General features: G+C 39.4%; 1 protein-coding gene across 1 annotated transcript in view; it reads left to right on the forward strand.

Moving 5' to 3' along the window:
* Positions 1-3,271: 3,271 nt before the first annotated feature.
* Positions 3,272-14,966, forward strand: part of FRMD6 (FERM domain containing 6) — a 95,937-nt gene continuing 84,242 nt past the window's right edge. Inside the window, exon 1 of the mRNA XM_034648351.1 lies at positions 3,272-3,319. The gene's annotated coding sequence lies outside the window, so the exon portion shown is untranslated. The remainder of the gene's footprint in view (positions 3,320-14,966) is intronic.

The following is a 14,966-nucleotide window of genomic DNA, read 5'->3' on the forward strand; positions in this document are numbered from 1 at the left end:
CCAACTGGACACATCGTAGAATCTGTGCCTCAGAGTGATGCGTTTTGAACCAGTCTGCCATCATGTTTCCTGACTCCCAATCAAGGAAATGGCTTAAGATCTTGAGGGGCGCCTGGGTGGCTCAGCGGGTTGAGCGTCTGACTCTTGGTTTCAGCTCAGGTCATGATCTCAGGGTCATGAGATCGAGCCCCATGTTGGGCTCCATGCTCAGTGCAGAGTCTGCTTGAGATTCTTTCCCTCACCCCCTTCCCTGGCTCATGTTTTCTCTCTCTCTCTCAGTAAAATTATAAAATAAAAGTTAAAATGGGCTCCTGAATTCCACAGGTCCAAACAATCAAATTCATTATATTGTGGAAACCAGAGCCCAGCTGATGATTTTGAAAGCTGAATTCTGCCAGTCAGCCCTCTTCCAGCTCTGTCACCTTTCATATTTTTATGAAGGTCATGCACATTTTCTCATGCAACTGGACATGCCTTTCTCCTATGAGAAAGCTGCTTTACCTCTTCTCCACCTGGATGGTACTCCTCATTGTCCTTCAGTGTTTCCCCAGCTATCACCGTTTCCTGGAAGACTTCACCATTGCTGTCCTCCTCCCATCACCATTAACACCTAGTTCACGATCATATCACATTTCTCTACACTGTCTCATCAAGTTTTATTGACTGGTCTATGAGCAGTCTCAGTGCAGGGACTGCATTTACTGTAACTATAGTTGACCTCCAATAAATGTTGAATAAATGAACAAATGTATGAAAGCAAGATGACATTGTAAAGCACTTGTAAGGTAAGGGCTGTGGTTCCGTGCTTCTGGAAATAGATTCAAAGAATTTCCTGTGAACCTTATTCTGGTGTTTTCCCAACTTAGAAACTGTAGCCCTTATTGGGAACACCTTATGGTCAATACTATTCACCAGTGGGATAAAAGAAAATTTCAAGGGTGATATATAAAAGGGTAAATTGGAATCTCCAATTTCTGGACCTTCCCCCTTGGTCCCTTTCCTTCCTGGCTTTCAGTATTGCTGCCTTTGTAAAAGCAAGATGAATCTGTAGGATGAGTGTATATGGGTGTGTCATCCCATTGTGGAATATATATGTCTATCCCTTTGCTCTATCTTTCATAAAATGGCCTCTGCTAGGCTCTGCTTAGCCAGGGACTTGGGCCTTGTCTGGATCTGCTTCAGTCCAGCTTCAGAAGCCCAGAGGGATGTTCTTCACTTGCCCTTCTAAACTGCAGCGCTGAGACAGCCAAACATCAGCACCAAATCTTTTAAGCTCAGCAAGTTAGTGAAATGAATTTTTTAAATCCAAATTAGTGCTGAGGGAGCTTGGGAACATTTGTCTGGAAGGCTAACTTGCCTTCATAAAACTCACTAAAATAATTGCTCACCCCAGTCTTGCACAATTAAAACTGTGTAATTAAACACATTGGAAAACTGTCAAGTCCAGGTAGCAAGAAAATTATGACAGTAAAAAAATTACACTGTATCTAGCAACTATGCTTGGAAACTATGAAGAGGGTTAACACCATCTCTCCTGTTAACCTAAAAAATCCCAACAATGTTCTAATTTTAAAACATCACTTGCCACCCAGCCTGTCTCCAGCATAGTATGCTCTGGAAGGGGATGAAACAGCGTAGTTTGAGCGCACTTTCACTACCCAAATCAGTAATTTGAACACTTGGGAGTCTTACTTCCAACAATCTGTGTATTTAGAATGAGATGAACTTGTGCGTGTGGTTGGGAAGATGATTGTATATTTTCCCCTTTTAACAAAAACTTATTCAGAAGAGCTTCAAAAATTTCTGAGACTAAATGACTGAAAAGGAAAACAATACCCAGATATTCTGATTTCTAACCATGTATTTGTCCCATGACCCTTCTGGGATTCTCCTTACTCTTTCTCTCTCTTTCTCTCTCTTTCTTTGGTTCCTTAAATGCGGGCAAAAAGTAGACATATTTTTACTCAAGACAGGAAGCAGCACCTGGATAACTACTCCCTGGACCCTGACTGGAACGGAGTTTCCTTAGTGCCCCAGCTGCCGTAGGAAAATCACCGTCACATTCAGATCTTTTTGCTTCTTAGCGGAAACTCCATCACGCTGACCCCTCACAGGGGGGTGTCCTCACTGTTCTTCGATGCATCTTGCCCATTCCTAGTTCCAGTCTTCGTGGAATGCTCTTCTGTCTCTTCTCTGCTATCCAAACGTGCCTTCTGTCAGGCCCTTGAGGAGGCTACCCCCCGTTCTCCTCAGCTCCTAACTGTGCCCTTCTCTAAGTTGCCTTAGCACATGCTGAGTCACTCTTTTTATAACTTCATTCCATCCTTTTCTCTTTACTGAATTATGAGCTCCAGAAGAGCAAGGTCCGTGTCTTATTTTGGGGAGGTTGTCATATCCTAGGTTTATTTAGGCATCCAGTAGGCCACTGATAATGTGTGTTTAAGTGGCCAAAGAAGTAATCTAATCCTTGGTGGTACTCCAAGATTCGGTGAAGAGTAAAATAGTGTGATGGAAAGCACATGAGTTTTGAGTCAGAGTTTTCTAATCTCCCTTGTCCTCAGGTGTTTGGGTCCCCCCCCCAAATAGGAATAAGAACACCTAACTTGCCTGGTTGTCAGGGTTAGAAATAATAAATGTGAAATGCCAAGGACATTGCCTTCTCTCTAGTAGGTTCTCAGTAAATGGGAGTCATTATTGGTGATGAAACCAAGTCCTAGAAATAATGATTCTATTTTGTATTCCTTTACCAAACAGATTAAAGGGTTTTGAGATTTCTCTTGCTGAGGGAGAATAAAATTATTGAGGGGCCCAGGATTGCCTGTGCAACTTTTTCTTACCACCATCAGAATCAGGACTGGGTTGTTTTGCACAGTTAATAGAGCAGCCCCATCTTCACAAGGAAAGGTTTTAAGGCATATTCCTCTGTAAATCATTCATTCCATTCTCAGGATTTCTCGTCTCTGCTACTCTTGCCCGATGTCAGATTGAGACGATAAGCCTGAAACATACCAAAGAGAGATTTTTAAAGGGATTTGATATATAATGATGTACCTTGACTAAAATGACTAGTTTTTAATTACTTTAAAGATATGCATATATCCACCAGGTGATAATGCTATTGATCCATAACCTCATGTCTGGAACTGATGCTAGAATCTTTGCATTAAATGCAAGCTGAACAAAAGTGCTACTTAATGATCTCTAATGACCTGGTAAGCTAAACACAAATGGTCCTTTTATTTTCAGCCATTCCAGTGATTTCCAGAAAATGAAGAGTCTGAATTGTTCTGGCCGTCCAGAACCTATAGCTAGAATTCAGGTAAGTACCATGTAAAAGAAGAGAGTCCTGTTCAAGAGAGTCTTACAGCCTGGAGAACAATTTATAAAGCACTGAAGGGGAGGCCCATATGGTTCAAGGACAGAAACCTATAGGGAACCAACTTGTTGGCTATTCTTGAATGAGTCATATGCCCTGTCCCCTGTGGCTTCTCCATTTTTAAAAATGAGGATGACAGTTTTTGCAAGATACTATCATGAGTTCTATGTAGATGTACAGTGTAGTAATTGAACATTGGCTTTGGAATCAGAAAGACGTGGACTTGAATCCTGATTATGTTACTTACCAACCATCAGTTTGAGCAGAAAACCTCTTTACATATTACTTTGCTCACTTGTAAAATGGAGGTAATTATTGTTTAGTGTGAAGATTAAATAAGGCACCTGGAACATCACAATAAATCAATACTTACTAGCTATTATTTGTAAAATACTTTAAGCTTCTTACAGAAAATAAACCCATGTAATTCAAAATCCAAATTATTCAACTGGCAGATACAGGTTTGGGAAGATATTTTCAGTCTTGAAGTAATTTTTAAATAGGACTTTACTTTAAATAAGCGCTATATACCAAATTATATGCTGTGTAGTTGATTCACACATTTCTGGTTATTCTTTATACGCCTGTAGCCGTTCAACCATCAGTATTAGGAGTATATCACATTTATCTGCATAATAACAGTGCTTCCTCTCGATAATTTTACTCTGAAACACTGGGACTGAATGAAGTGAAAGGGAAATTATTAATCCAGTTCCAAAATAGTCAAGCTTCACTATTCTTTGAGATTCTCACCCACATTCACTTTCTTTGGTAATGTAAATTGCCAATTAAGAATCCTAGCTTCTTAAGTTTATGTTTGTGAATGAGATGTAGCAAGAAGTTTTATAAGTTTTGTAAGTGTAAGAAAAATAATGATTGGAAAATAAGGGTTTTACTTGGTTTAAACTGTTGCATATAGGGGTTAAGACACTTTAAAAGGTCTAGCCAGATAGGACACCCTGGTGCACAAATGACAGAAGGACTAACAGATAGAAAGGGACCACTCAAGGAGGTTGGAAATCAAGAAAAAGGAGGAGTGAGAGAGGTGGGGCAAAGAGAAACTGCTGGCCAAGATGAAAAATGGCAGGATGGACATACTAGGTCCAGGGTCTCAAAAGATCAGGTCATGCAGGCATCCTATCATCTCCGTTCCCGATATGGATAAACAGAAGTAGCTCTGGCCTGCTCATCTTCTCTCTGTGTCCTCTCTTCTGTGGCTGACGTCAGCCACTCCCGCTTCTCCTCTTGCTCACTGCCCCATGCCTTACCAGTTGGAAAGTTGGACCTTTGGAGTTGTTTACAGTCAGAGTCATGGAATAATGGCTATTTGAGCTGAAAGACAGATGTGTGGCTATTTCCAGGAATACAGCTTGATTATGATAGTCTCCACATCTCTGACTGCTACTTTTGACATGGAGACCGTCTCATGAATTGTGTAACAATAAGCATTGTTTTTAAACAACTTTATGGAGACATAATTGACATATTAGAAAATCTATTTTAGATGTATAATGCAATGACGTTTTAATAAATTTATAGTTATTTAATCATCACCACAATCTAGTTTGAGAACACTTCCAACATCCCCCCCCAAAATCTTTTATGCCTGTTTTCAGGGAATCCCTCTTTCTACCGTGTACCCCAGGCGACCGCCAATATGCCCTGTCTCTATAGATTTGCGTCTTCTAGACATTTACATGGAATCGTCCAATGTCTTTTGCATCTGGCTTCTTTCACTCAGTATAATGTGTTTGAATTTTATCCTTGTTGCAGTAGGTATCAGTCGTTTGTTCCTTTTTATTCCTGAATACTATTCCATTGTCCACATACCAGCTGATAGACATTTGAATTATTTCTGGTCTTTTGCTACTATAAACAATGCTGCTATGGACAGTCATATACCTATCTTTGTGTGGATGTGTCTTTTCATTTCTCTTGGGTAGATTCCCAAGAGCAAAACTGCCGGATGAGATGGTAGGTTTAACTTTTTCAGAAATACATTTTACCTAGCTGCCAGCAATATGAGGAGTGCAGGTTCTGCACATCCTTGTCAACACTTACTGTCGTCAGTCTTTTTAATTATACCCATCCAGTAGGATCACAAGCATTCTCCATGGGCCAGAAGCTCCTTATAACTTGAAACAGGCCCTTTGATGTCTATACAAGCAGAAAAGGAACGCTTAGTTTCCATTTCTTGTTTTGAACATTTAGAATAAGTTAAAAACAAAAACCTGGCCCTTGATGTGGGCAGGGGTAAAGGATCCACGCTGACTGTATTCTTCCTCCAGCCACCTGGGCACCTGCTTCTTCTATACAGCTCGTCCTGTGCTCCAACAAATGGAAGCAGATCGCTTTAGGACAAACCTTTCGCAGTGTTATATCATTGTGTTGTGTCAAAGAAAAGCCCACACATTCAGGAAAGTCATTTATTCTTGATTTTCCTCCCGAAATGATGGGATTGGGCGATAAATAACGCAAGTGGAAGAGAAGAAAGGAAAGCAAAGAAGCCAACATCTGCCAACTGCCCACATACTGGGTATGAGATGAGCTTTGTCATTTTTTCATATCGTGAAATTCTCATAATCCTTGAGATAATTTGGTAATGAAATCTCAGAGAGGGTTAGGTAAATTGCATTAGGACACACTTTGTAAGCGAGGCTGGGTTTCAAGCCCAGGTCACCTAGATGGAATCCAGTTTTATTTCATTGTGCCAACAGAGAGGAAATAAACAAGGGAGGAAGATTCTGATGAGCAGCAGGGGGAAAGTTAATGTAACTGCTAACTAATGAGAAAATTTAACAATGAGATTTAAGTGGTCGATTATTATACCTATATGCTACAGCCAACAATTATCTTGTGGTGCAGGACNGGATGAGCAGCAGGGGGAAAGTTAATGTAACTGCTAACTAATGAGAAAATTTAACAATGAGATTTAAGTGGTCAATTATTATACCTATATGCTACAGCCAACAATTATCTTGTGGTGCAGGACTTAACTCTTATTTCCATAGTTGGGTGCCATATACATAGACAAAGTTGCAACCTTGGAGACAAAGAATCAAACTCACATATTCAGGAGGAATGGGAAGAAGCGGTGTTCTTATTTCTTGAGTAGGCATTTTGATTTTCTCCCAGCTGAGAAAAGATTTTTCATTCGAAACTCTTGCCCAGATAGCACAGAGAAAGTCCACAGAGACATTTTTACCACCCAGGGTGAGAAACTAAGAAGTTCCAGAATTAAACTGGTACATTTTTTGAGTAATAGTTCTGCTTCCCTCGGGTGAGTGGAATCTCTCCTGATGTCACTGCCACCCACCACCACCTGGCATCCCTGCATGGTGGCGGTCACAGCAGTATAGAGATGGAGGGGAGCGGTTATAAGAAGCTTCAGGGTGCTTGGAGGAACTCTCTCCAAAAAAAACCCCACAAGAAACAAAAACAAAAAAAACCACATTTACAGATTCCAGAGTGGAAGCCTCCTTAATTTCCATCATTAGGAATATTTGATTTATGTGTCTCTTACTTCATTTGTTTTTCATAAATGTTTATATGATCATCATGGAAGAAAAAACAGTGAGAACTCATCTTTAGAATGTCTAGTTTCAAGGGAAATGGCATGAGTTCCCTAAGTTCTTCTATTCCTTAGGGCATCAAGTTCAAGTTTGTTCACACATAGCTTAGAAATGTAGTAAAAGGGACAGGGCATGAGGGGATGAGAATGTGAGTAATACATTGTGAAATTACTTTTTCTCTAACGACAGCCAACCCAATCAGGTAATGGGGGATTATTTGGATTTTTACCAGTTAAGTCTTCAAATGTAGGGCTTTAAGTTAAATCCTAACTCCTGCAGCGTTTTGTTACCGGGCTCATATCGTGCACTTAAGAGCGCTTACCTTTCCATGGGAATAAAAGCTCCAGTTTATACCACAGGATCCCAGTTTACACCACAGGATCTAAGAGCGGGAGGAAAAACTACCAAGTGTGATCATAAGGTGCTTTGCTGGAACAAAAGGTCAGTGGTGTACCCAATAAAAGCAGTAATAATAACAGCATCGATCAATGCACCTCCCAAACTACGTTCCACAAGATGTTATAGGTGATCTGTGGGGAAAAGAAGCCCAGCTGCATAATCAGAGAAGTCTGGGAAACGCGGAGTGAAATTTGTGCCCCACTAAAGAGCCTCGAATATATTAAATATACGGTATGAGCCTTCAAGAGGGGGATGCCGCATGGGGGGTTCCCTGATCTGCTTAAAAAGAAAAACTTTTCCTTGTTGTTGGTAGAGGTGACACACATTGTGACGTTAGTTTCAGGGGTACAACATGGTGCTTCACAAGTTTATAGATTGAAAAGAAAAACTGTTAATCACAGCCACATTCTGTAAAACATCTTGGGGAAGATGGCACAGACGGTCTGCCGTTACTGGAGTACAGCTCCCCGTCTCCCTCAGGTTCACACAACCAGGCAGCTCCTGCCATTTCACCCACATTCTGTCTAATCTCTGCCATAAAGACCCTGGCTGGGAAAGTAGAGCACAGAAATATGTTGAAAGAGAAATGATATCTATGCCCCTTTCTAAATCTGAATTTTCTTCCAATAGCCTAGAGCATCAGCCTGACAGCACTCCTTCATGGTCGTGTCATGTGAAAGGGGAATTTTTCCCTAAAACACAAAACTAACTTATCTAATAATGGAGTGCAATTCATGCCAGTTGTTTGGACCTGAATTTCAGCAAACCAACATCCCTCCCAAAAACTAGATGAAGCAAATACGGCAAACTATTAATAACTGGTCAATCTAAGTAATGGGATAGGTGGGGATTTTTTTACAATTTTTTTTGTAGGTTTGAATTTTCTGATGTTGATGAGTTTTTTAAATGCAGAATAATCAGCCTCAAGCTACTAAATAGGACTCTCTGGAGATTGTGCCTGGGAGTCTGTTACTGCTTCCCTCCTCTTCTCTCTCACTATTTCTTTCTGTCTTTTTTTTTTTTTTTTAAGATTTTATTTATTTGACAGAGAGAGACAAGCGAGAGAGGGAACACAAGCAGGGGAGTGGGAGAGGGAGAGGCTGGCTTCCCGCTGAGCAAGGAGCCCAATGCTGGGCCTCCATCCCACAACCCTGGGATCGTGAGTCCTGGGATCATGACCTGAGCCAAAGGCAGAAGCTTAATGACTGAGCCACCCAGGCACCCCTCACTCACTATTTCTTAAAATCATACTATCAGGGTTTTTTAGTTGGGAAAGCTGAGATGCTAGCTTCCTCTGGAATGTTACCTCGCCCGGTCATTCACAGCCTGGTGTTCTGCTTAAGAGCTTACAATGCAGTGATGTGGGTGTGTGCCAAAGAGTTTGGATATAGCAGAAAGCCCATTGCCCAGCCATGCAGGTTGAAGCTGCAGATGCCAACAAGGAGCTCAACCAACTCACTAAACAAGTAAGCTTAATGTGGCTTGTGTTTACTAGTTAGTTTTGATGTTTACTGTTTGTAAGGCGAACACATCTTTGAGTTAAACATGAAAAAGCGAATTACTTGCCATAATTACAAGGAAACCATAAAATTATAATAAAATGTAATGTTCCATTTCACAAATAAAATGTTTTAAAGCAAACAATATAAAAGTTAACTCTAATCAATTCTAACGTGTGTACCTAAAACTAAATTGCTTAGAGAATGGCATTATGCGTGATTAACATAAAAAAGTTATCTATTATACTCCACATACGAAATGAGAGTCAACTTCAGAAGTCACAATTTGATATATCTTTCTTAAAAATGCAGTGATGAACACGGAAATTCGGGACATGCAGAAGCCATACTATTAATCCATATCATCTGTACTTTTCAAAAATCCATTTGGTCATGCTTTTGAAATGTTACGGCAGAGGGCTTACCGAAATGCCTGAGCATCATGCTTGTAGTTCGTATGGTCTGCATAAAATGGATCACGAGCATAATTAGCCACGTCCCAAGCCATAACAGCCATTAAAAATGGGTTTCTGAGCTGTTTTGGCTTTTCAAAAATACATTGAAATGAACACATAACTACTTTTTGAAAATATTTGTCTCTTCTCATCTAAAATCCTGTGGCATTCCACAAGTAATACTATTAATACACTTTGGGGAGACATCAACCTAATTGGACAGCAGCAAGAACATATCAGATCCTTTGCTAATAGGAAAGAAAGTGAAAAAAATATTCCTAAAGGGAAAGAACTATGTCATAATTATATTTGTATGACCTGTGCCTCGCACAGTGCCTAAAACATAATAGTCATGCAAATACATGTCTGAATAAATGAATGAATGCTTATCATATCTCTGAATTAGCCCTATCCCCTCTTCTCAAAACCAATTATTTGTCGAGGTAAAGGCTTTAATCGGAGCTCTTAGCCCATGAAAATTAAATTGCTGAGCCGGGTCCCTTTGTAGGAAATGTAAAACTCATGAAATTCAAGTACTCTTGGGAAATTCAAACACATTTTCATTTACCAATGTATATAATAGAGGCAAAAATAAATTTAGATAAATATACTTAAATACATGGATATTAGCTTTTGACATTTCTTAAAACATTAGAAAAGGAAATGGAAAATTCTGTCTCACAAATTTGGAGGCAGCTTAGAGTTACTGAGAGAATGCAGGCAGCAGCCCAGGTTTGAATCCTGGCTCTGCTACTATTTAGCTGTGTGTAACCTGGCAAAGTCAATTAATCTGAGCTTCAGTTTTCTCACTTATAAAATGAAAAAGTGAGATTAAATTATGTTTCCTTCCAGCTCTAAAATTCTATTTTTTTTTTTTAATTATTCTTCTCCAGGGGCTCCTGACTCGTGTCCAGTGTTAAGCTTCAAATCTTTTCCAATATAAGTAGGCAGAGTCCAGCATGGCCCTGTGCATAGACACAGTGCCATTCTGAGTTACATGAGCCTAGGTATTGGCAGGAAGACTTTCACATATACATAAAGACTCTTCATTGTTCAATTTTTAAGCAAGCATATTTAGAAAACAATTTAAAATACTCTCATTTCTTTGAATATTTGAAGTAAATTTTATCACAAGGCAGCCTATCCAGCTGTTAAGACCATATTCTCTGTAGTCAGATTGTGTGGGTTGGAACCCTGGCTTCAGAATTTAGACAAAGATAGGGACGTCTGGGTGGTGAAGCATCTGCCTTTGGCTTAGGTCATGATCTCAGCTCATCAGGCTCCCTGCTCAGCGGGGAGTCTGCTTCTCCCTCTGGCTCATGCTCTCTCTCAAATAAATAAATAAAATCTTAAAAAAAAAAAAAACTTAGACAAGGATAGACGTGTTAACTAATCTTATTGTAGTCATCATTTTGCTATTTATGTATGTATCAAACCATCACACTGTGCACCTTAAGCTTACACAACGTTCTATGTCAGTTACAGCTCAATAAAGCCGGGGGCTGGGGGGTGATAGATCTTAGGACAAGGGACTTCTCTATGATTCAGTTATCTCATTTTTTAAAAGTGATTACAAAAAGAAAAAAAATAATGCTACCTGCTTCACAGGTTTGTGCGAGGCATAAGTATTAAACGAAAAAAAAAAACCCACCTAAGACACAGCACTCAGGAGAGAGCCTGGCATGTAGTGATCATCACCCAATAAAGCAGTACCACCAGTCTTTTTCAAATATCCTTTATCTAGGAAAACACTTTTTCCCTGCTAAAAAACACAATAAAAGTATTCATTTGCTGGGTACCTGTCTCTTCACTCTGACCTGTTTCTGTTCCCATCTGCAGAATAAATGAGGAAGGCAGGTGGGGATCTTTATTTGACTGCACCTGTCCATTCCTACCCTAGAGTCCTAGGCCTCTCTGCAACTAATCGAATTGCTTTGGTCAATTTATCAAATTTGCCCACAGTTGACCATCTTTCTGTCTGGCCGTGTGCTGTTGGCCCATTCGGGGCAGCTAGAGAGAAGTAGCCACGTGAAATGCTAGCGTGCGGAAGAGGGTTCACAAGGCCCTAGACTGGTTTTGTGAGGCAAATGAGATTTAAAAAACTGCAAAATGCTGTTCAAATACTTTTTTTTTAATGTAAAGTCCAATTTGAAGATAAATTCTAGAGGGAAAGGCTAGAATGTGGGATGTGACCTCTGAAAGGATTCTCATTGTTGGAAGGTACGGTGCTCATTTCGCAAGGGTCTTGGAGTAGCTGTTTTTCTGTCCTGAGAGAGATGACCTGAGGGGTAGGAGAGCCCTTTCCCCTGGAAGGCAGACCAAGGCTGAAGCAACACAGGGAAGAAAAGGCCAGCATTGTTCCGAACTATCTTCTCACATTCATTAAACATTTGAACTAAACAGTAATCATATCCTTCATTTAAAAAATAAATTTTTGTTTTTCTTTAAAATAATTGGCAGGAAAGTTTATTTGTATGAATATGTCTCCTATTTAAGGGAAAGAATACACATTTTACATAACAACCACTAAATGAAAATCCTTTGAAAACTGATTTCACTCTATAATTGATGTGTCCCCATTTAGTATGTAAATGATGTTAAATATATGTGCAATTCCCTAATTTTAGGAACATACTTTTGCAAATTTTTATTTTTTGGAAGCCTAACACATAAAAGTGATACCATTGGCTAGAAATAGTTGCTGGGGGGAAAAACTGACATAAAGCAAATGGCATGTTATCAGCACTGCAGAACAGTACAATTAGCAACAACATTTTATCCAACTCGCACACAATTGCAATGCTTGGTGTATCTAAAAACAAACCTAGAGGGTATTATGCTAAGTGGAGTAAGTCGGACTGAGAAAGGCAAATACCATATGATTCCACTCATAAGTGGAATCTAAAAAAACCAAAACACCGAACAAACAAATGAATAAACAAAAAGCAGAACCAGACCTAAAAATACAGAGAACAAACTGATGGTTGCCAGAGGGGAGGAGGATGGGCTTGGGCAAAATGGGTGAAGGGGAGAGGGAGATACTGGCTTGCAGTTATGGAATGAATAAGCCACGAAAATAAAAGGTACAGCCTGAGGAATACAATCAATGATACTGTAATGGTGACGAAATGGGACAGATGGTAGATACACTTGTGACCATTAGCATAATGTATAAGCTTGTCAAATCACTAAGTTGTGCACCTGAAACTAACAGAACATTGTGTGTTAACTATACTCAAATAAAAAAGTAAAATCAAATGTAAAGGGAATGGAAAACAAGAAAAATATTTTTCCCTGTTAATTAGCATAACAAGTCACAAAGCTAAAAGGATTTGTTTTGAAATAGGACTTACAAATAGTGGGAGCAATTTTGATAAGGGAGGATAAAGATGAAATTCATAATAAAAGTTGATATGTTTATACCTTCATTAATGTAATCCGTAAGTCCATCTAAAACAGTTTTTATTTTTTTAAAGTTTTTATTCAAATTCCAGTTAATATACAGCATAATATTAGTTTCAGGTGTATAATAATGGTGACTCAGCACTTCCATACAACACCAGTGCTCATCACAGCAAGTGCCCTCCTTAATCCCCAACCCATTTTACGCATCCTCACCCATCTAAAAGTTTTTAAAAATCAACCCAATTTAAATAATCTCTCCCCAAATCCCCCAAGAGATTTTAATGGCTGTTTTCTTGAAACTCAGGGACATTTTTTTCAAGACTTCTACAAGTTGCAAAGAGTAATAGGGAAATCTCGGATTTAAGAAATAAAGTTTGCCAAGTTCTTTCCATGGGTAATGAGCTGAATGAGACAGGATAGCACAGTGCCCCATCTTCAGTGCTAGCAGGAATGGTAATTTGGTCCCTACCACCCCATTCAGACTGAGAGCCTCCAGCTGTGGGTGGTTCTGCATTGTTCGAATTCCTCCTGGAGACTCAGGGTTGACAGCCACTCTTCTGGGAGCCACAGCTGACACAGGAGGCTCTTGTCGCATGCTAGATTTTACAACCTGGCGCTAGCAGTGATAAAATCCTAGAGACTAAAGGCAAAAGTGATTCCAGGGACTGCCAGTCGGTTCCCCATAGGTTCCCCTGAACTGTCCACCTCTTTCCTTCATGCTCTCTCCTTTGTGGCTCAAATGAAGTAACTGGAAACTTGAAGGGACAAAGCTGAGTTGCAGATGAATGCAGAGGGGTGTGGTAACTTAACTGAGAGCTTAGGTCATTATTCCTTTAGTCTATCAATTTAAAACACAGGCAAATTTAAGCTGTTGGAATGGAAGGGTGTCATCAAGCACTACCCTATTGACACCTTCTTGCCAAATGACCTCATGTCAATTTTTAGAATTATTTTTAAATAGATCTACCTACTGAAAAGAGGGCTGAGAATTTTGTTCCCAGCCCTTTCTGTCCCATATACATATCTTGGTTTGAAGCAGTTTGAGTGGGCGCATTATCTTGGGTACTTCTTGAAGACTTCTGATACTATAGCTTGCTGTTTGAAAATCAGACACTCTGATAAAAAAGTGGACACTGTGGTGTTAGATTTTAAAAATTTTATCAAATCTAGGTGTTTCCATTATTTTCGTATGACTTCTTCTATTTTTTTAACTATTAAGAAGCTCCAATACTAATGGGCTACTTAAATTTGGGTAGGTTATCTGTGGCCTGGTTTCCTTACTTGTAAAATAGGAACTGAGATGGTATGTATCTCGTTGGGTGGCTGTAATGATTAGATAATAAACTTAAAACATTTGGCACAGTACCTAAAACACTGTAAACGATCAATAAACAATCACCTGTCATTATTTTAAATGCATTGCATTCCTGGAGAACAGTCTTCTGAAGTTACTTGTCATCAAATAGGCCAAAACACTATCTATCCATGCAACCTTGTATTTATCAATGAGGTGTCACCTTCCAAAGTCCTGAGTGAGTCAGTGCCGTGGGGATGAAACGTGCATGTTTATTAGGCAACATCGAAAAGAGCAAAGCTACGAAATGGGAAGAGGTAGAAATCGGGATGCTTACATATCCTGTTCAGTCCATATTCCATTTTCTCAGAGCTGCTCTTCAGCATATTTCTGGAAATGTTAATTAAGACTGTGATTCATCTATACACCGTTAGATTGATGTGGAAGTTTCTGGGGACTAGATGCAATTATGTTATTCAGTAAGACTGGTATTCTCTATTGCTTTATCTTGAGTTGAATGGCTTCTTATGGACCAAATTAAAAATCACAGTTTTAGGTACTCCATTGACATCACAAAGAATCAAAAAAAGGCCACCTTTCCCTAATTTGAATTGGATGCACTGACATCATTGTCATTATTGTGATAAAAGATTACTAATCACATCTTAACACATTTTCCCTCCATCTCCCCCTAATTTTATTCATTGGAAGGGGCTGGTAGAGTTACAATACCTAAAGCATTTTTGGGTGTCAAATTAAACATTTCCAAAGTATCTTTAATCTGGCCTCTTCATTTAAATCTTACTTTAGCATAAGCATTAATAGTGAAACTACACACATGGTCACAAATGGGTGTAAGAATCCTTTGAAGAGTTTGTTGACTTTCTATTAATTTGAGATTCCCAGCCTTGCCACCAATTCTTACACGGTTCTGATACATTTACAGGTTTGGAAACAATGGTTTAA

Source organism: Ailuropoda melanoleuca, chromosome 20 (genome assembly GCF_002007445.2).
Source record: "Ailuropoda melanoleuca isolate Jingjing chromosome 20, ASM200744v2, whole genome shotgun sequence".
Classification (NCBI taxonomy): Eukaryota; Metazoa; Chordata; class Mammalia; order Carnivora; family Ursidae; genus Ailuropoda; species Ailuropoda melanoleuca.